Here is a 23,632-nt window from a genome sequence, read left to right on the forward strand (position 1 = left end):
ATATATATATATATTTGCAAAATAATCTAACATCCAGATAGTGTCATACAGTCATACTTATATCACTATCATTTTACAAAAATATCTGACATCCAAAAAACTAGGAATCGAGGTTCCTATGACTAACAATCAGAATTTCCATGAACAGGAATAGAGATTATTATTTACCAATGACTATGCATCCAACAATACCCAAAATCAAACATATAGGATCGACTGCCATACCATAGTCACAAATGTTACTGTTTTACTCAATTTCTCATGAAAAAATGCGAAATAATTGAAAACTGATTTTTTACTGATTAAAAAACAATATAATGAATATATCGTTCAGATTAAATTTCTCATGATTTTATGCGAATTTTTAAAAAAAAGCACAACAAAACCAAGTATACATTTCCATGTTAAAAAAAAACATGCATACTGATACCTTTTTTTAAGCTGACAGGCATTCATTGCACTGCTACCATTCTTTTATGGTGATGAGCATTCATTGCATCTATCATTGTTGCCCATGCAAGCAATATTTAATGCAGGCTAGGCAGCTTTCTACGCTATGTGAAGGGAGGGAGGTTCCTCCTTTTATAACCTTAAGAGGGACGTCCGTCTGCCACTCCCCTTCAATATGGAACTATTTTAGTAGACCAATTGAAGTGGAATGAATACCCTTGTTGCATTGTTTTTCTTACTTGGGGTTAAAAGCTTAAAACTAATCTCTCTTTCATATGTATTTATGCTTTAATTTTTCAATTTACCGAGAATTTTCCCAAAAAAACTCTTTTTGAAAATATCCTGAGATATAACCTTGCCGAGAATATCCCAAGAATGAGATTTGTGACTATGCTTCATACAATGGTTACTCTACCTAATGCCCCTCCAAATACCTCTGTTGCACAAATTTGTCCTTAACCCTATCTAGAATTATATATCATAACCTGTTTGCATAGGGGCAATTTTGTCTTTATGCCCATGTTTACACTAGTTTGTAATTTCTTTTCTTTACAAGGGTATACATCCTTAGACTAATGTTTTAAACCAGTCACCTATATTGTTCAAGGCAATTTCTCGGTGAGGACTTTTTTGGAGATATTTTCAAACTGTGGAAAATCTCAAAAGCTTACAAATTGAAATAGTAAGAAAGAATAGGTTTTCTATCATTTTTCTTACAAATATAAAGAAACAAGTTTTAGAAGTTTTTAAAATACAAAAAAAAATAGAAAAACTGAACTTAAAATATATAAAAAATAAGATTTTTAAACATTTGCAAAAATATCGTGATAATCTCCCGATATTTTTATTTTAGTACTATTTTGAAAATATCGTGGGATTGTCCCGATATCATCGGCGAACTTAATTTCTCAGAATTTATCGCGATATTTTCAGAAAGCCACTGATATTGGTGAATGTGTTAAACCAATTACTATAATATATATTGTTTCTTTGTGAAGGAATGGAGAGTCGTGATTTTTCCCTTATCCCTCACTCACTTGATGCTCCTATTCTTCTCTCTCTCATTTCTCATGCTCTACTTCATGTTTCCCTGAACCTTCACTAACATGAAAATGTATCCTCAACAGCCTTAATGTGGTATAAGAGACATATTTAAGCTCTAGTGCTTGCTTCTTTATGGAGGAGATGCTTCCAGCTCATGTCAGCCCCTCAAGTAACAATTGGGAGTAGGAGATAGTGAGCTGCTCCGAAGCTGGGTTCTTTTGCAACTGGAAGAGAAAGTTGTCAGATGATTTTTCAGCCATCTATCTTGTGATCTGTCGAAGGTACAGATTAGTTTGGATTTTTTTTCTCAATCTCCTGGTGCCACTCAGTTTTGGGATTTTCTGTGTTGAAGGCATTTGTGATTCTATGGGAGCATTTGAGAATCGGAAACGACGGGAAACTTTGAGTTAAGGATTAAATCTAAGGAAGGTGATTTCTTGTGAATACCTCAGAAGTGGCTGGTGCTTTGAACTGTTCCAAACATGCGCCAGACCTAAAATGGGAGGTCAACTACTAGAATGAAGAAGTATGGTTGCTAAGAAGGAAAAAACTATCCTCGAGTGTGTAGGCTGAAATCCAGGATATTGAGGAAGAGTAAGAATATTAATAGGGCATTTGTGAAGTGATTTTTTTTCTTATTTATCTGCTGAGAAGCAGATTTCTGGTTCTTTGAGTTCTCAGTGGCTGCGTGGCCAATTGGGTCACACTTGAAGGCTGTGATCAGTTGGACACCTTTCATAGGGTGTGTGAAAACATAATGGAGATGGCCTCTCTCAAGGATTGTGAATCTTTGAGGAGAAGGAAAAATGTTATAGCGGCAACTTGAGGTGTGATGTTGTTATTGAGATGTGATGTGTTATAGATCTAGATCCAGATTCATAACTGGATCCAGATTCGCGTCCCTTCATGAAAGGCGTTATTTGTATTGTATTTTACATTCCTTCTTTACCCTTGTTCATATATTGTGTTGTACATTAGAGGAAGAGGTAATGTTGTACTTTAACAAAATCAGTTACTATTCATTATAATATGCAATGGAATCCCACACGTCAAGGCTGATTGATGTTTTGGGTTGCTGCAGCCTCTCTCCCTTTCTCCTATTTTCCTCTTGTCCCTTTTTGTGCTGGTGGGATTGCCTGATTAACATGGTATCAGAGCACGTTTGATTCTGGATTGTTTATTCAGGTGAGATCAAAGGCTTCTTCTATCTTTCTTTCTCTTATTTCTCTCATTCTTTCTCTTGAGATTCTCTCCTAAAACCCTAAATATTCATTTGTCTTCTTAAAAATCTCCTTTCTTGGTTTGGGTTTTCATTTACCCTAAAAATATTTCCTTTTCTCTTGTTTTGGGTTTTCTTTTACCCTACATATTGATTTATGTATCCTCTTTTGTTGCTAAATTGATTTTCATGTGAAACCCTAAATTCATGTGAATCTCTCCCCATTTCCTTCTTCAATCTCATTTCTTCCACACTTCTTCAAAAACCGACCCCAGCAGCTGAATAGATTTCAGTTTTGTAACTGTATCTGATCTGCAAAAAAAATGTGCAGACCAGTTTATTGTTGAATAATAATATTCTTCATATATTCTGAGTTCATTATTTTTCAGTAGCTTATTTGGGTATAAACGTGTTGCTTTCTTCCTTAAATCCTAGATTTCTCTAAGTTTTCCATAATGGACTCTTCATCTTTATCTACTGGAAAAATTATAAATACCAATTTCCTCACATGAAAGAAACAAATCATTTTCCTTATCAGCAGCCAAGACCAGAGTTACCGGAAGCGCCTAGGTAAAAGGGGAAGCGCACTTCGGAAGCGCGAAACGTCGCGCTTTCGAAGCGTGCTCGCGCTTCCGAAGCGCGCGGGGAAGCGACACTTTTAAATGGGAAGTACGCTTCCCCCACGCTTCCTCAATTTTTTCCAATTTTTTTTGTATTTTTTATTTTTCCGCTTCCCCCTCGCTTCTGGTTCGCTTCCGAGACGATTCCCGACTCGCTCCTAAGTGGTCCCACGCTTCCCGCTTCCTGAAATTTTGAAAGTTCCCCGCTTCCAGTATCGCTTCCCGCTCCCGCTCCCGCTCCCGCTTCCTCAACAGGCAACCATGGCCAAGACCTTTGAGGTCATCTGGATGGATCAGTCCCAATCCCAACTGAATTTACAGGAAAAGAAGGATGATCAAGGGGTTGTCATTTCTACTGTAATGCCCCAAAATTTGAAACTTGCGAACCTTTCAGAAAACAGGCAAGAGACTAGGAAAAATCTCTTTCCTTCAAAGTTTGTTTATGAAATCAGCGGAAGACTATTCTTGTAATAACCATAAATTTTTAGGCATTTATTTAAATATTTTATGATATAAAATTTCATAGCGATGTGATTTGGGTCTGGGATCCAAGTCGCGGATCCAGGACCCATAAAGGGGTCTTTACATATATATTTATCTCGTAAAACATATATGTACTTATATAAGTGCAAAAATTTTAATTAGGCGAATTATTCAAGTGATAGTTGTGTATATAATGCATAAATGGGCTTGGAATCCACATTCTGGATCCAAGACCCAGATAGGATCCATATGAATATAGGTAAAATAACCTATATATACGTATAAATGATTAAATATATATATAAATATATATTATATGAGTATTTTTTTTAGGGGATTCACGATTGGATCCATTTGGATCCAATTCGTGGATCCATATTGAATGGGAGGCGCGGGTCTAGAAAAGTGCCCGGGTCTGGATCCCGAGTCGCAGGTCGCAGACCCAGACCCGTCGCTCTCGTTAAAACGAAAAAAAAAAGAGGAAACTCTTAGACCCGGGTCGGACCCGACCCGGATCCGTAACCCGGTAGGGTTTTTAAAAAAAAAAACTGATATCGGGTTGTAGCTTTTAAAAGAGAAAGAGGGGGCTCTATTTCAAGAATCGTGCCTAGGGCACGATTCTCGCAGAGCATCAAGGGAGGAGGGGGTCGGTTACAGCAGGCGTAACCGAACCCCGCACCTCTCGACAAGAGGGGGAAGGTGGGGCGATAAAGGGGAGTGGACAGGGGGTTTCACCCTCTCTCTCTCTCTCTCTCTCTCTCTCTCTCTCTCTCTCTCTCTCTCTCTCTCTCTCGTGTGGGCGTGCATCGGAGAGGTGGAGGTTGTCGGAAAGCCGCAGCCACCACAGGCTACGACAACTACCTCTGTCACGACAACAGCGAGGGACGACTTCAGCCGACCCTTCCCCCGCAACGTTTGAACCTGCTGATCGCCGAAGATTCGCCAAAGAGGTACGGGTTTCTCTCCTGTTTCGGATGAGAAGAAGAACATGGATTTGGTTTCCATGTGATATTTCTTTTTAGAAAAGCTAGAAAGGAGGTTAGATCAGAAAAGAAAAAAAAATCTACGTGAGGACCACGGTCCAGATTTTATGTTTAGACCGATTTACATTAAGATTGGGGAGAAGTTCTTATCTGCATCGGCACCTTGCTCACCCTCAGGATACTCATCATACATCTGTATAGTGTCCCAAAAATTCGATTTCTTTTGTTTATGTTCATACTTGTTCTTTCTTGTTCCATATAACTATATGAGGGGTTGCATCTGCGCGAAAATCAAAGTTACCCTCGGCTTTTTGCAGTATCTTGATGGGTGGATCTGACATACGTTTTAAGGCTGAGAAATATAATTAAAAAATTTGGTCCTTTTCATTTTGCTCGGGATATATATATATATATATATATATATATATATATATATATATATATATATATATATATATATATAAAATTGTTGAAAAACAAAAAGGAGAAAGTCTGTTAGATACCAATCTTTTGGGGTTGCTCTCAGTGATCAGTAGTAACAACTCTCGGTATGTAGAACTCTTGTGTGCTTACTGAAATAGGTCTGTCAACACAACAATTCTGGCATATATATATATATATATACCCACGCGGATCAGCATGTATATGTATATGTATTTAGTGTTGCAGTTAAAGTTTTCTGAAGTTTTTGATGTGTTGATCCCTTGACTAGCGATTCTGATTATGCATACGTTGCCTATGTTCTTATATGTGAAAATGGTTTAGCCTGTCTTTAGTATGCTTATGCGTTGTTTATGTTGTTAATCTGGAGTTAGTGCATTGACTGTCATGCTTTAAAACCTGGTTATAGTTTCATGTGTGGAAATTGCTTTCTCCAATCTGATTTAATTTATTTTGTTAAAAGTTCTAAAAATCTGATTTAATTAAATATGGTTTTGGGAAGCAAGTTGAGGGGCTGATGTTTGGTATGCCATAAAATCTGATTTCCGACATGTAATATCATTTTGGTTGAAAAAAAACAGATTTGCTTTTGCTGTAATTGGTATGGCAGGCTGCACTGTTACGGAGAAAATTTTCAGATTTCATATGCTCGGTTTATACTCAGAAAAGGGTCAAACAATACGTTAAGGTTTTCTAATATGTATAATCTTTGCGTTGGATTGAATCTGAAACAAAAGACCCACTTAGCATGCAAATTGTAGAATTTGCTTTCGTGTATTAAATCAGCCATCTACATGCGAAAGAATGAATTCTTTTCCTATGCATTTACTTGACATAATATGTTGAATTAAAGTAACACCCCAAGGCTGCATCTTATGCATGTGTGTACATTAAATGGATGCGTTTAGCTTGACATGACATGCTTGAGTATGATGTTATTTCACGTCGGTTTTCAATGCATGTGCACACCTAGAATGAATGAGTTTGATCCTGTCATAAGATTTTTTTTTTATTATGTTATAAGTATGCACTTTGATCCTAATATGTATTGAGAACGTAATTTTTCACTTGCCTTGATGAGATATGACGTGATTTAGTAGAATGTCAATATAAAGCTCGTTTCAATTCATGAGCATACCTGAAATCGATGTGGGCTTGCATGTGTACAATTGTCTGAATATTTGCATGTGGAATGAATGCATATGGGCATATGATTGATGATTTTTGCTTGTGAATGCATTGATGGTCAATTGGATCATCAGGGGTTGGGTGAGCCTCGAGAACTAGTCGTTTTAGGCTTTAGTTGTTTTGATGCATTGCGCCTGTTCTGTTCTTTGTTGGTACGGACTATGGTCCCGTGAAGAGCTTGGCATGCTATTTTGCAAGCTTATGTTATAAATTTTCACATATTGATTTGCAAATGTAAAAGAGATGAATTAATAGCAAGATAAAAGAAAGTAAAGGACAGTGTAACTCATGCCTCCTTGATGTCCATGCTTTAGTGTGGGAATCTTGGATGTTGCGGTTTGGGGAAAACCGTGAGGATACAAACACTCTGTGTACATGATTGTTGCCCCTGAACCCGATATTGAGGTTCTTTTCCTAACCACGGTTTTAGAGAGAGTCTGTCATTGTGCCTAGGGGTGGTGTGTTTTGACACTGTTGTTGTTGTTATGGTATACCAATAAAGTGGCGCCAGTGGATGTTGTTTTCCATGGTGTCCCCGACTTTGGATGTTGTTTTCCAAAGTTCTGATGGATGGTGTTGTTTCCTGATATCGATCGAGGGCTAAGTTTAGAACTCAGTAATAAAATACAAATTGTGTGCTAAGTGACCCCGGAAACCCTACTACCTCGGGGACTATACATGTTTGATGTATCCGCGGGCAATGGTAAATTAAAAAGAGGAACTTAAAGTTGCGTGCATTTAATAGGACATGCATATGGAAAGAGAAAAGTTTAAATAAAAGATAATAAAGGGTTCATGCATTTCACATAAATCATATATGTTCGTGCTATGCATTAGATCATGAATGTTTACTTATTCCCTTGGTTGTTATATGTTGATCATTGCATAATGCTGATCTCTTTTGCATTTAATGCCTTTATGGATTAAATTGTGATCAATGTTACTTATTTTGTATTCCCTCATGCTCAATGTTTATTTCATTTTTGCATGAATGGTTAATTGTTTTATGAATTTGTTATAACTGTATCCCTCTAAAATATTACATGGATCTTATTTATGTTTTTTTTCTTATTTGACTCGTTAGAGAAACTTGTACGCAGAATTCTTCGGATTTCTGACCCTCTATTTTTATTGGTTTTTCCCAGACGCAGGTCATCAGTAAAGTCGACTCGCTTCTGAGGGGATATGAGGGTTACATTTGCTTCAGACTGCTTCATTTACGGACAGAGTGGCTCCACTTTTGTTTCTTTTAGTTCTTTTTATTTCTTGCAGTTGTTACTTCACTTTTTAGTTTTATTTGAGACTCTTATTGATTCATTAATAAAAGAGTTTAGTTTGTTGGTTATGGATGATAAATGTAAGTTTGTTTGTGGTGTGTGATTTTCCAATTGAAATTGGAACTGTAAAGACCCCGGGTTTCTGGGAAGTTTTCCACAACTCTTAAAAAAAATCCGCATTTTCAAACGGTATGAGTTGGGGTCGTTACAATTCTTTTGTTAAATTCAGTAAGGCAAGCTGGCAACTTTGAGCATGTTAGCTAAAAGAACCGAAACTCACAAAATTCGGATATCCCAAGGAAAATCCGTTACAAACTCAAAACATCCAGGACGCGAGCTAAGAGCAGGAAGAAGAAGTCTTGAAGTCATCTTGCAATCGCGCCATCGCCCGTGGTGTACCTAATCATCACTTGTACCCATAGAATGGGTTAGTTTCACGAAAAACTAGTAGGTGCACAAGAAAGACTATAGGAAACTGAATTAAGTACATTTAATTCAGTAGGTTATGCAGTTTAAAACAGATATGTAGTTAAACAGGTAAGCAGTGCATAACGTAAGCAATTCAAACAAGTAAGCAATGCAAAATGGGTAAGTAGAGAAAGTGAGTAAGCAGTGCAAATGCGTAAGCAGTGCAACAAGGTAAGTGGTTAAAATGCGTAAGTAAGCAGTGCAACTGACAAACGCAGCATACGATTCAATTGATCGTAGGTTGTGAACCATCACGCAACTAGCTTGTTCTCGTTCTTAGATTGAGGTCTCTACATTTAATCATTACCAGGACATCGTTTGTCGCTCTCACTATTTCTAACAAACTCTTTGTCCTGAACAACCTTAAACTATTCTCATCTATCAAGGCCTTACGCAGCCAAACTGTCACCTGTTACGACTCACCTAAGGCGTTATAGTTCTCAGAAAAACCCACCCTTCCATAGAAGGTCCTCACAGAGAATCTACCACTCTAGCCGGTTACCTGGTCTTGATCATACACGCCCTCGCAGATAATCCTTTAGAGATCAAGTCCTCAACAGGCACCCTACTCAGTTATACATGCATCAATACAATCGACTGCTCCGAATAATTGACCGCTCTTGGGGTCAGTAGCCACAAATATAGGCACAAGCATGTATATCAGCAATATGCATCGTATCACTCCACATAGTAAAACAAAATACAAGATCACCCATTCCTCCAATAAGGTTTCATGAATCATGAACATATTATCGCATACTTCCAACATTTCTTATCACGTGGCATATCAATCATATCACACAGAAGCATATAATACTACGCATCGTATTATTGCCACAAGGAACATTGCAATCCTCAAATAGGACCTCAAAGCATACGTAAACGACACATGAGAACACGCAGATATGGCAATCCAGTTGATTCTATAGGCGAAGAGTAACTAACTCTATCTGACAGCCAAACAAAACAACCGAATAAGACAAGCACTCATAACAATGTTCGTAATACATACAATTATCATCAAATGGCCCAGTACATCAGCAAGTAATTAAATTAATCGTAAGGCATAAACCATTGCATCACAAATCATTCATAAGCAATCATACGGCAACAGTTATATCACAATATGTAAGCAGCTTACAAGACAAGCGGTCACATCAATCCTAGTTGCCACCATTTCATAGATTATGAGTTGTATGCAATCACATCAATCATAAGAGATGCAAGTCAACAAGTGCTACGTTACAACAAGCACCAAGCAGTTCGACCAAGAGGTAAAGCAAGTCACATGCTAATATGTAGCAACTGGCATAATGTTATTATTATAAGCATTTAACTAGTATGAGAAGCTAGATGTTACTTAGCAAAGAACTGCGTAAGCAGTTTAACAAACTAGAGTAACGCCTCGACAGGCAGGTACAGCTCAACGAGTAGCATACTAAACTACCGAGCAAGCAAGCAATCGACCAGTGTGAATAGACTTTATGTTTCAATATTACTGGCCTGCGGGTACGCACAGGCAAAACGTAAAAACAATTGAGAATAGTTCAGGAATCTGTTATTTTATGTACTTTCAATAACCCGAATAGCTAGTTGAGTCCGCTCTTAAAGGGACGGCTTTAGCCGAGAGAGAATTCCCCAAAAGCTAATAAGTAGTGTCACGGATGCATCCAACTTCTGCAGAAGTGTTGAGCTAACTATTATAGCCCATTTCCCCTAACTCCAATGACTAGGGAGGCTGGATCATCTGCCTGTAGGGTGGTTGTTAACAACCTGTCCATTGGAGTTTTGTACCGCTTTGTCCTCTCTCTTGACAGAACAACAAGAAGCGAATGGGCGCGTTAGGGGTTGCTTAACTAACGACCCATCATATGTTGTGATCTTTAAATCACTCGAGCATGTTGCCTGTGAAGGTGAATGTGTTTACACCATTGTGCGTTTAGCACTGTTCGAGGTCGCATGACCGTCTCATCCGATCATCGCAGTACTAGCGTGTAGTGCACGACTACAAGTACTCTAGGATGAAGGGGGTATAGCTCCTCAATAGAAGCCTCAACAGAACTTGTGAATTTTCACAAAAATTGAATGCTTCTCAAACTATACTTTGACATTCTTTGTCTTTTGAAACAGTCAGCAGCTTGTGCCAACATCTGGCATGTGATTATCTCGAATCTCATCTGCTATCGGGGTATCTACATGCCTCGCATGACTCGATACCGACCTCGATAGACGGGATACTGGTTTCTCAACAGAACCAGTCAATCACATCCTTCCATATGCTTCGATTTGGACAGTCTTTGATGCTTTTGCGCAACCTCCTAAAATCTCAAGTTGACTCTGCAGGACTATGTACAAAAAGAGCCAGGATCCTTACGAGGTATCTCTTTCCTTAGACGAAGGTGTATCGCCAGCTCCAGACTGAACTTTTGTCGCAAGAGGAAGAGTGGTAGATGTCTCTTGTATCCTCCACGAGGATGCCTCAAACGCGTATACAATGAGCGAAAACCTGAGCGTCATCTACAATAGCAAGACAGTAACAACACGTATACAAAAGCAAGAGTCTGGGCGCAAAGCGCAACGGTAAAGTAAAGACTATAAGCAAAAGTGAAACGTAGAACTTTTGCACGATGCGCGACGGCAAGTAAAGGATTGTAAGCAGGAGTGCAACGCAAAACCTTTGCGCGATGCGCGACGACAAAGTAAAGGACAAGGATCGCGAAACCGCGTCCTTTAGTTAAATGCATACTCGTATAAATATATATGATATATATATGCATATATATTTATTTAATTATCTTTTTTAGTTAATTGAACTCAATTCAATTGTCCAAGTCTTCTATGCAATCTTCCCCTACCTTTGAGAGTTGCAAGCTTGTTGGCGTCTGTGAGTGTAAGCGATGGACGGGTCGGGTCGCGGAGCGCGAGCAGGATCCGTCGCACGAGCTGCAAAAGCGACAATTTTAGCAAGCTAACACCAAAAATAGAAGGTCAGGAGCACTGTGATCGTCCTGACGTAAGAGAAGCAGAGGCAGGGGCATCATGCCCTTGGGCACCTGCTATACGAGCAAGAAACAAGGGCAGGGGCTGGGGCTGCGAGCCCCTACCAACCTGCTGTCAGCGAGAAACAGGGTGGCAGGGGGTTGCACCCCAGCCTAAAGAAGACAACGAAGGAGGCTTCGCTCTGCCTACCAAGAGAGCAAAGAGGCGAGGCCCTTCCCTGCAAGCCACTAAGGGGGAGGCAGGGGGCTTCGCCCCTGCCTGCCGAATATGCAAAGAGGCCTAGGGGACTCGATCCTCTGCAATCTCTGTAAAAGAGCAGCGGCGACGACCCTGTTCCGTCCTACAAAAAGAAACAAAGACAGGGGACGAGCCCCTGTTTACCAAGCAGAAGCATAACACAGGGAGGGCTCGGCCCTCCCCTACCCAGCAAGCATAGGGCGACGGGAAGGGACCCAGTCCTCCCACCGTACCCACCGGTCGAAGAAAAGACACGAACAGGGGGCTCTGCCCCACCCTGCCTAACGTAAAAGAACAACGACAGGGGGCTCTGCTCCCCTGTCGGTCGAACCCAAGAGGGAGACAGGGGGGGTCCCCCTGCCGACAAGAGGCGACGATAGGGGGCTCTGCCCCTGTCGGTCGACTGAACACGGAGAAGATGAGGGTGCAGGGAGGGCTCGACCCCCTCCCCTGCCGCATCTGTGAGCAGGGAGGGGCTCGGCCCCTCCCCTGCTAAGAGTGGGCACAGGGAGGGGGTTCAACCCCTCTCGTGACCCCACGAGGAGTAAGGAGCAGGGAGGGGCTCGACCCCTCCCCTCCTAATAGTGGCACAAGGAGGGGGGCTCGGCCCCTCCCTTACCAATCACGACGCACGGAGGGGCTCGGCCCCTCCCTCGCTGAAAAGAGTCGCAAGGAGGGGGCTTTGCCCCTCCCCTGTGATTTAGGGCAGCAGGGAGGCGGCTCGAACCCCTCCCTGCGCAACGAAAAGGTGAGGGAGAAAGAGAGGAAAGAGAGGAAATCGAGGAAGAGACAAGAGAGCAAAGAGGGGAAAGGGGCGTACCTGGGGAGGTTGTCGGAAGGTGCTCGACGGAAGGAGGGGGCGTCGGTGGCAGTGCTCGGCAACGCAGAGAGAGGGAGTCGGACGGGGGAGAGAGACCGAGAGAGTGACAGAGGGGGAGAGGGTTTCGTATCGCAACCCCTCCCCTTCTCGCTTCACTTTATAAGCAAGAGAGAGAGGCGATCGGGGGGAGAGAATGCAGAGACTGAGAGACGAGAGGGGGGAAGGAGGTTTCGAGAACCTCCCTCCTTCGTCGTTGCGTGCTTTTAAAAGCACGCAGCCGACTCATCAGCCGGGTCCGGATCCGGCCTGGATCCAAACGATTTTTTTTTACTCGGGTTACTACATCTACTCATGTTCGGAATTCAGATTTTGTATCTTGGAGGAAGCGTGATCAGGCACTTGTAACTATATCACATCCACTTTGTCTTGGAAGTACTGATTAGTATTCTTGATGATTGCATAGCTATGGAGTTTTGGGCGAAGTTGGTTCAAACATACTCTCAAGTGTCAGAAGCAAGAGTTATGTTCTTGAAAGAGAGAGTTTCAGAATCTCAAGAAGGGGTCCATGACTATAATGGAGTATTTGAATAAGATGAAGCAGATTACCGATCAACTTGCTATGGTCGGCTGTGAAGTTTCAGAGAAGGATAAAGTGCAGCACGCACTTAATGGGCTTGGACCGGAGTATTGTGTTCTTTACACCACGTTGTCTCGCTTTCCAGAGTTGTTGGGTTTTGAAGCATTGCGGCCAAGGCTACTTTGGTTTGAAATGAATATGTTTGGAGCATCAGAAGGGAATTCATCCGCAACTGATAACCACAATGTTCTTCTCTCTGAGCTGCAATATGGAAGAGGACATGAAGAAATGCGATGAGGACGAGGACGAGAACATGGACGTTTAGGGAACGAGGGAGGCTGTGGCCTTCTCCCACTACCGAATACCCAACCATTGGTGAACCAAGGTATGAGGGTTTCAACCTGGGTTGTTTGCAAAAAATCAGGCCATGTAAAGAAGGATTGTTGGTTTAGGGATGATCTGAGGTATAACCCTCAAGTCAAAGTGCAAGGAAAGTCTTCAAACAAACCAGGAGGATTAGGAATAGACACTCACGCACCTGTGGACGGGCAACTTGTATTGGCAGCTCTTGCAGGGATAAGTTTAAAACAAAATAACCAGGGAATTTGGTATGTGGACTTAGGGGCAGCAAACCACATCATCGGGGATGAAGGTAAATTCTGAAACTTGATCCCTTATTTTGGAAAAGATAGTCAGCATCGGAGATGGCACTCAGCACCCTATCACTGGCACTGGAAAAGTTTTTATTCCTATATTCAATTCTAATCTTCAGTTATCTAATGTATTTTTTATTCCCAACATAAAAAAAAAATTGTCGTTGTCTCTAGGTTAGTTGATGATACCAATTTGTGTGTTATCTTTACTCCTGTTTATGTAAAGGATCTTCGTATAAAGTGGACGTTCATTGAAGGACAAAGGCAAGGAAATATGTACCTCTTCAAAGAAGACCCATCAGTTGAAGTCAAGAACAAATCTACCGAGAAGTTCAAGGGTCTTTCTTCATCTTCATGTTTTGTCAATGAGTCTGAGTCAAATAAATTAAATGTTTGGCATAGTCACCTTGTGCATTGTAATAAAGCTTTCACTGAAAAGCTCATTTCTAGTAATTTGATTTCAGCGTCCAGTGCAAGTCAAGAGTTGGAGAGTCATGTTTGTCCTAGTTGTCAAATGTCTAAGAGTCATGTACTTTCATTTACTCTTATTAATAAAAGAGCTTCCAAGTTGTTTGAAATTGTCCATTCTGATGTGTGGGGAACCTGCTCCCAATGCTTCTTCTTCTAGGAGCTGATTCTATGTGACCTTTATTGATAACTATTTGCGGTACACTTGGATATTTTTCATGGAACATAAGCATGGAATTTTTAATATCTTTAAAAAAAATTAGTTTTCCCTGCATTTTCAGTGTAATGAGGTGAGTACTCTTCGAATGATTTTATTGAATATCTCAAGAAGAATGGGATCAACCGAAGAGTGTCTTGTCCCCTAATACCTCAGCAAATTAGTCTTGCAGAGAAAAAACATAGACACAGTTGAAAGTGCCTTAGCCATAATGCATGAGGGATGTGTTGTCATATTTCTGTGGACAGAGGTTTTTCATATTGTAGTTCATGTTATCAATATGTTTTCTATGAAAATACTTCAAGATAAATCACCTTACCATGAATTATTTGGAAAACATCTTCATTACAACTTCTTAAAGGCTTATGGATGTATTTGTTATGTTCATGTTGATGCCGCCTTAAGGAATAAATTTGATAAGAAAGAATAGCTTTGTAAGTTTGTTGGATATGCTAATGGCTACAAGGGGTACAGATGTTATGAAATTGAGAACAGGTGCATTTGAATATCGAGAAATGTAATTTTTTATGAAAAGAACTTTGAGCACAAAGGCAGCAGACATGAAGAATCACAGGCATGTGAGTTTTATCAACCTTGGATGAGTGAAAAATTGTTTCTAAGGGAATTTGATGAATCAGATGGACGAGACTAAATGTGGGGTTGAGATTTACGAGCAGCAACATGGTGATGTAAATACAGCTGATTGGCAACAAACAACAGAAATTGCAGATTCAGCCCTGCAGGTTGACAGGTTCAAAGGACTAGTACACAGACACAGAAATAAAGACATGCCTGATGCTACTTCACAACAGCAAGGTGCAGCCACTCATATTGATCAAATGCCTCCAACTATGAGAAGATCTGGACGAGTTCAACATCCTGTTGAGAGATGGGTCAGTTGTAATATCGTGTATTTTTTCATGATTTTTAAATTCAAAAATTTTGAATTTTTAACTGTGTTTAATGAAAATAATAAAATCGTGGGAAAATATATTTAAATATATGTGACGTCAGCTGGGTCTGGGCATGGCCCAGAGCCTACTAACAAGACCTAAATAAGCCAATTAAAGTTCGAGAAATTTTTCATTTTTAATCTTTAAAATCGAGCAAAATGTAGGTTAAATTCGAAGGCAAAAATCAGGTAAGTATATCGTTAGATGCATCGCATAATTCTGAGAAGGTCGGTGCCTTATTTTTCTGAAATCGAGTTATGGTTGGTGCAAAAACCGCATTTTTCAAAAATGACCTGCCTCTATTTTTACCTTTTTCTAGATTAGATAGGACTAGATCCGCTACGTTTGATCTAAGTTGATATGGATTTGGACCCAATCCATGACCCATATTAACTAGGATCTAGTCCAAGTAAGATCTATATGAATTTTGGATATAGATTTGGATCTTGAATTTAGATTTGGATCCGAAATCCAAATATGGCCAATTTAAAACTTTAAAAATAAATTTAAAAGTTAAATTTGGTAGGTAGGGTTCCACCTGGAGTAAAACTCTACCATGGGAAGACTTCCAGAGGGGGGCGACACCTTTTGTAATATTCTTAGAATATAATATTATATATTATATAAATAATAAAATAAAAATGATTAATTAATAAAATGTATTATCTAGTACTCTCTAATAGAGAGTTATCTAGAGGGGACGTCACCTACTAAATAAGGAGTTGGTTAAAAAAATAGAATAAAATAAAATAAAATAAGAGATAATGCCATAAAAAAGAGGGGTTGGAACCCCCCTCTCTCTAGAATTGTGATTCTAGAGAGAGAGGGGCAGAGTAAGAGAGAGAGAGGGAAAGTCCAATTCGTTAAGAGAGAGAGAGAGAGAGAAAAAAAAGAGGAAAGAGAAAGAAAAAGAAGAAAAAGAGGAAGAGATCCAGCTTCGTCATCAAACATCTCTTGTTTTTCGATCTTTTTCCACATTTGAATTAAGGTGCGGGTTCCTCTCTAGATTCGTATGGGAAGAAGTAGTTTTAAATCTGGTTCATGTGTAAGTTTGGATGGGAAAGGGAAATCTGATTCAAAAATATATATAAGAATATGTATTAAGTCACGATTTCATGTATTTTTTATTTGATGTGAGCATGCCATTGATTTTTTTCCCTGTATAAGCATATGTGTTAACCTATGTTTAAGTTGTCGATTTCTTCTTTTAGCCAAGCATGTTGAGCGAATATATATATATATATATATATATATATATATATATATATATATATATATATATATATATATATATATATATATATATTTCTTTCCAAAACATAAATGGAACCATAAAAAAAATCATGGTCGATCCATATATATATATATATATATATATATATATATATATATATATATATATATATATATATATATATATATATTGTTTGGGGATCAGTTTTGATCCAATTCAGGTTTGATGATTTCATCATATGGCAGTCTGATCAGAACTGCCTATAGGATTTTGTGGGCAATCTGATCAGACCTGCCGATATGCACATATGTTATTTTTATTGTCTGAATCAATCTTATATATATTCTTGATGTCGACAGCATCCGATCAGATTGCCGATGTGTTGCATGGGCAATCTGATTAGACTGTTGTCTTGCTTTGTTGTGCAATCTGATCAGATAGACGATGCATGTGAGCATGAGGAATTTGATCAGATCGACACTATGGGTGTGGGTGCAGTCTGATCAAACTGGCCCACATGCCGTGTGGGTACAGGCTGATCAGACCTGCTATGGATAATTTTTTTATGATGTTATCAAAACTGATTATGTAAGTTTGATAACGGTCTGCCAAATTGCCTACATGTTATTTCGGTGAGCTATTATAAAAATCTGATTCCCTGCTACTGTATTGGCTGTGATCAGTTTTGAATACATGTTATGTTGGTGGACTGTTATTAAATTCATTTGATGACAGTCTGCCGAATTGTCTACATGTTATTTTTGTTTTGGTGGGTAGTTATTAAGTCTGATTTCTGTTATTGTGATTGACTGATATCAAATTTGATTACAAGTATTTCTGTGGGTTGTCATCAAATCTGTTTTTAATGTTGTATTGTTGACTGTCATCAAATTTGTTTTTAATGTTGTAATGTTGACTCTCATCAAATCTGTTTTTGATGTTGTTATGTTGATTGTCATCAAATTTGTTCTTGATGTTGTTATGTTGACTCTCATTTAAAGGCATAAACATGAATGAGATAAATTTAAACCTGCAATCCAACACTACCAAAGTAAAGACCATTCACTTGGTGAAAAGTATTTAGAGACAATATCAAGTTATCAACTTAATATTCATATTGGCATACTAGTTGACTGTCTATATAAAAGTATTTTCGTATAAGTCAAGGCTCTAAAGAACCAAAGAACCCAAAATATGAATACAAACTCAAAGAGGCTATCAATGGGATGAAACAAGAACCAAGGCTTGGTTTGAAAACTTCAAAGTTGTACCAACTATGATTGATGCAAAATTTCAATCGAGGTAAAAATAAAATATTTTAAGCAACACTACATTATTCTTGTCTATGTTGATGATAATAATAATCATGCCCTGATAAAAGGTCCCAGAAGCATGGTTGGCATTCTCGGGACTTGGTCTTGTATCGGCCATGCTTGATTCGGTGACTGGGGTGAGTCAAGATTATTTTATTTAATTTATTAAAAATAACAAATATATATTTTACATATATAAATATTATTTAAAAAGTATATTCATTTGAAATATGAATTTCTCATATATATTTATATATTTATATAATTGTCTCTCACATCCAATTAAGGACGTTATCTTCAATTATATATTTAATGATGCGCCTAAAATGATATAAATTTATTGACTTAATTATTTGAGTTGTATATAGTTAATGTTTCCCCAAATAGTTTTACTTTCTAATTAAGTCTGATGTAACTAATTCCTATTAAAAATGTATCCATCGTAACTCATGCCCAATCAGGTAAACCTTCTTTCATTTGGAAATTAATGTTCCACTTTCCATTTCACAATTACTTATGGCTATTTAAAATTCAAGACCTACCCAATTTACACTACACAACGTCTCTCTCTCTCTCTCTCTCTCTCTCTCTCTCTCTCTCTCTCTCTCTCTCTCTCTCTCTCAAAAAGAGAAGATAAGACTCGGCCTGAGTCTCACTAAAACTCAGGCTGACTCAGCCAAGTTTAGGCCATAACCGATGCATACCACTTTTTTGACTCGGTTAAGGGATGATACTGTTAAAATGTAAATTGTAATATATATATATATATATATATATATATTATTTAATATTATTATATTTTCTTTTATTATTTTCTTTTTCTATTTTTCTTTATTTTCTTTTTTAGCATCTAGTTCAATAGAAACTAGATATTTGATCAAGTCAAGTTCCTGTTGAAACTTGACTGTGCAAATAGTTGTTGGACTGTAGTCCAACACCTATAATAAATGGTGTTGGACTGTAGTCCAACAGCTATAATAAATGTTGTTGGACTATAGTCCAACAGCTATGATAATAAATGCTGTTGGAAGAGACGTTGGACTTCCAACGTCTCTTTTGGAGAGCTCAAAATGAGCTCTCCTCTCTCTTCCACTTTTTTGTGTATATAGGGGTGAACCCCTTCAATGTAAACTACTATGCTTCTTAAGCATTTTGTTCATGAATAAAGTATTATTTATTTTTCAAGTGTTCTTCCTTTTATACCCTTTCAAGGGTCATGCTTGTAGTGTCTCCAATAGACACTTGTTTGTGAGTTATTCGTGCATTTGTTGAAGACCATCATTTCATTACATGGTATCAAAGCTACGAAATCCTTAGATCTTGAAGTGCTTCCGCCTCGATTTCCGTGCTACATTTACAAAAGGTGTTTCATCACCTTGTTCTTGGCTCAAGAAGATTTGTTTGAAGAAAGGCGAACTTGTGCTACAAAAAAATTTGGTTTTGTATCCTCTCTTATTCTTTTGTTTACTCTTTTTCTTTTCTTTTTATTTTTCTCTCTCTCTCCTCCTCCTATTTATTCCTCTTTTACCCTTGTAAAAGATGGATGACAATGATAAGATCACCATCATTCCTATGAAGCTAAATGATACTAACTATGTAATGTGGGCTTCGATTATGAAGCACCACATTTGGGGAAAAGGTTTATGGGGTATAGTGGATGGTTCTGATTTGGAACCTAAACTATCTCTTACCAAGAAAGAAGGTGACAAAGAGGTTCCTCTAACGGAAGAAGAGAAGAGTAAAGCGTTAACCACTTATGAAAAGAAATGAAAAGAATGGAGGATAGGGCATGCAAAAATTATGTCATGGCTCATCAATAGCATAGACATTAAAAAATGCTCTAGTCTAGCTAAGTTTGAGCATGCCGATAAGGCTTGGGAATACCTCAAAAACATGTATTCCCTTAAAGATATTGCACATGTATGCAATTTACAAGATAAAGTTCGGGCAATGACTCAAAAAGATAAAACTATTCGAGAATATTATAATGAGTTGTCCGAACTTTGAGAAGAATTGGCTCTTCTTGAGCCCAAATGGCATTGTGTCAAAGATATCGAGATTCGCCAAAAGCAACTCGATATGGAACATTTCTATCAATTTGTGAATGGTCTAAGGCCGGAGTTTGAATCCACCAAATCGGCCCTTTTACATCGTGGAAAAATTTCTTCTATTGTTGATACTATAGAAGAGCTCACTATGGAGGAAAATAGACTTAGAAAAAGTACTCCAAAAGTTGATGATGACTCCGTTTTAGCTGTATCTAGATCGAGGAATCATACTCGTACTTACAAGCCGCCTCATTTTGGAAGGCAAAACGGCGACTTTGATAAAAGAAAAGTTATTTGTCATCATTGTCATGAACCGGGGCACTATAGGCCTCAATGTCCAAAGTTAAAAAAAAAGAGAAGAAAAAAGAGTTGCATCTGTTGAATCCGAGTCAAAAGATCAAGATGCACTTGTGTCTATGGCTCAACTGATGGAAATCCTTCAACCTCTTTTCAAAGGGGTATCCTCCTCAACCGAAGCCTCAACTGGAGCGGCAGTTGCATCTTTCTCCGGTCCAGGTAACTTTCCTTGGCTTTTAGATTCGGGTGCTTCTTTTCATATGACCCCAAATGTTAATAGTCTATCTGAATGTCTTAAAAATAACTCAAGTGTGTCAAAGGTTTTTACAGCCGATGGCACATCTCTTGAAGTAAAAGGAATATGATGTTTTGAAAATCTTCAAAAATCTAGAAGATTTTTTATCCCAGAAGTTAGATATATCCTTAAACTTAATTTGAATCTCTTATCTGTTTCGCAAATATCTGATTATGGATGTAATATCTCCTTCTCTTCTCATGGTTGTTGGGTACAGAATCGCCAACCAGGGAAGCTGATTGGGGAAGGCCATAGAGAAGGAGGACTTTATTACATGGACTTTTTGGAATTACCCAAGAATGCATTTTGTTATAATATTCAGAAATTAGAATTGGATTTATGGCACAAAAGGCTTGGCCATCCTCATATGTCTAAAATTCAATATTTTCCAAGTTTGGAAAAATTTTGTAATTCTGAAAATTTTTCTTGTAAAGACTGCATTCTTTGCAAAATAAAAAGGTTACCATTTCTTAGTAGAACTTTTGTTTCCTCACGACCACTTGAGTTAATACATTCGGATGTTTGGGGCCCTGCACCAGTTATTTCCAAAGGTGGTTATACATATTATGTCATTTTTGTTGATGACTTTTCTAGACATACTTGGATTTATTTTCTTAAACATAAATCTGATGTCTTTGCTAACTTCCAAATATTTCATAAAATGGTTAAAAATAAGTTTCAAAATGATATTTCTGTTTTTCGCACTGATTCAGGGGGAGAATTTATGTCCAACGAATTCAAAGACTATCTCAATTTACACAGTATTATACATCAAAGATCATGTTCACACACTCCACAATAGAATGGCCTAGCCGAACGCAAACATCGGCACATTATGGAAACTACTAGGACATTGCTAATTGCAAATCAAGTTCCAAAAATTTTTTGGGCTGAAGCGGTCCTAATTGTCACCTACCTCATTAATAGGATGCCATCTTCCTCATTAAAGAATACAACTCCAATAGAAAAGCTTGTTAATTTAACTCCAGATTATTCTAGATTAAGAGTCTTTGGATGCAAATGTTTTGTTTTCACCAACAGAAATGACAAACTCTCTCCTCGTGCAATCCCATGTGTCTTTTTAGGATATGCTGATAATCAAAAAGGCTACAGGTGTTTCGATTTTCAAAATGACAAATTATATGTGTCAAGAAATGTATCTTTTTTGGAAAAAGAAAACTTCTTTACAACAACAACAACAAAAACTATGCTTTCATCCCAAAACAATTGGGGTCGGCGATATGAACCAAAAAAGAAATTCATTTTGGGTCTTCCACATGAATCTTTTTCCTCCAATCATTTTTATCCAATGTCATGTCCTCGGTGAGGTTCAAAGCATTCATATCCTTTCTTATCATCTCCATCCAAGTCTTCCTAGGCCTACCACGACCTCTTTTAACTAATATATTTTCCCATTTCTCCATCCTTCTAACCGGAGCATCATTAGGCCTTCGCCGACCCCAATTGATCCAACTTCAAAATCCAACTTCAAAATCCAAGGATGTCACTGAATACTCGTTTTTAATTGATCCAACTTCAAAATCCAATGAATGTGATGTTGGATGTGACCTTGACAATGATCAAAGTCCTATTGTTGTTGAAAATGATGATAATGAAGAGCAAATTCATAGGGATGTTAGTCTACAATATTCAAGACGTAGAGAGCAAAATCTTCCATGTGCATTACAAAAATACTCTAAAGTCTCACCTAAAAGAACGTCGAGAATCTCTAAACCTCCAGAAAAAATTGTCTTATGAATCTTTTTCACCCACGTATAGAGCCCCCATTACATTAATACAATCATATGTTGAACCATCATCCTATTCTCAAGCCAAAAATCATATAGAATGGATAGAAGCCATGAAAATAGAATTGGATGCACTATAAAAGGTCAATACTTGGACGATACAAGATATCCCTCCGGGTAAGAAACCTATAGGTTGTAGGTGGGTATACAAAGTCAAAACCAAAAGTGATGGGACCCTAGAAAGATATAAGGCCTGTTTAGTAGCAAAAGGATATGCCCAAGAGTATGGCATCGATTATGAAGAAACATTTGCTCATGTGGCCCGTATGACCACTGTTAGAACGTTAATAGCCTTGGCCTCCATTAGAACACGGTCTATCTTTCAATTAGATGTCAAAAATGCTTTCCTGAATGGGAATCTCGTTGAAAAAGTATACATGGAAGCCCCACCTGGTATTAGTATCCCTAAGGGTAAAACTCTTTGTCTAGAAAAAGCTCTTTATGGTCTTAAACAGGCTCCAAAAGCCTGGTATGACCGATTTAGTCATGTTATGCTTGATATTGGTTTTCAACCTTGTTTAACTGACACTGCTTTGTTTGTTAAAAAATCTGAGGCAAGCATAATTATTCTTCTTCTCTATGTGGACGATATGATCATCACCGAAGGCGACAAACAGGGAGTTGCAAATATCAAATTTCTTCTTAAAACTCACTTTGAAATGACTGACTTAGGTTTATTAAGATATTTTTTAGGCATTGAAGTTGCTTATTCCCCTAGGGGGTATTTGATATCTCGATCTAAATTTGCTCTTGATATCGTTTCCAGGTCTGGAATTACAGATGATAAGAAAGTAGACACTCCATAAGTTATCAATGTTAAAATGAAAATTGATGATGGAGAACTTCTTGATGATCCTACTCCTTATAGACAGCTTGTTGGAGCTCTTTCTTATCTTTTCATTACTAGGCCAGATATAACTCACGCGGTTCATACAGCCAGTCAGTTTCAGCATGCTCCCACCTTCGTGCACATGGGAGCAATTTTGCGTATTATTAGATACTTAAAATCCTCTCTTTCACGAGGACTCTTCTTGTCTGCTTCATCTTCATTAAATTTAATTGCATATATTGATGTTGACTGGGGAGGTGATCCCAATAATAGACACTCAACTACTGGTTTTTGTGTGTTTCTAGGTGAAACCTTAATTTCGTGGAGGTGCAAGAAGCAGCAGAAAGTCTCTCTTTCCTCCACCGAAGCTGAATACAGAGTCATGGCAACCACTACTATGGAGGTTGTTTGGCTCAGACGATTGCTAGCGAATATGAGAGTTAAAGCAACGCAAGCTTCAAAGATGTGTTGTGACAACAAAAGTGCGATCGACATTGCAAGCAACCGGACATTCCATGAGCGCACTAAACACATTGAGATGGACTGTCACTATTCAGAGAGGAATACTTACATGGAATCATTGATCTGCCATATGTTACAGCAGAATATCAATTAGCAGACTTCTTCACCAAGCCTCTCGCTGCTCCCAGATTTCACTTCCTCTTAGACAAACTTTTGCTCATTGTACTGTAAGTTTGAGGGGGAGTGTT

The 23,632-nt window shown here is 38.4% G+C and overlaps 1 protein-coding gene across 3 annotated transcripts in view; it reads right to left on the reverse strand.

The window, feature by feature from the left end:
• Window positions 1–23,632, reverse strand: part of LOC149815837 (U6 snRNA phosphodiesterase-like protein) — a 71,599-nt gene that overhangs the window by 43,279 nt on the left and 4,688 nt on the right. The gene's annotated exons all lie outside the window — the stretch shown is intronic.

The sequence above is a fragment of the Nuphar pumila genome, chromosome 15 (genome assembly GCF_984573655.1).
Source record: "Nuphar pumila chromosome 15, dmNupPumi1.hap1.1, whole genome shotgun sequence".
NCBI classification, from domain to species: domain Eukaryota; kingdom Viridiplantae; phylum Streptophyta; class Magnoliopsida; order Nymphaeales; family Nymphaeaceae; genus Nuphar; species Nuphar pumila.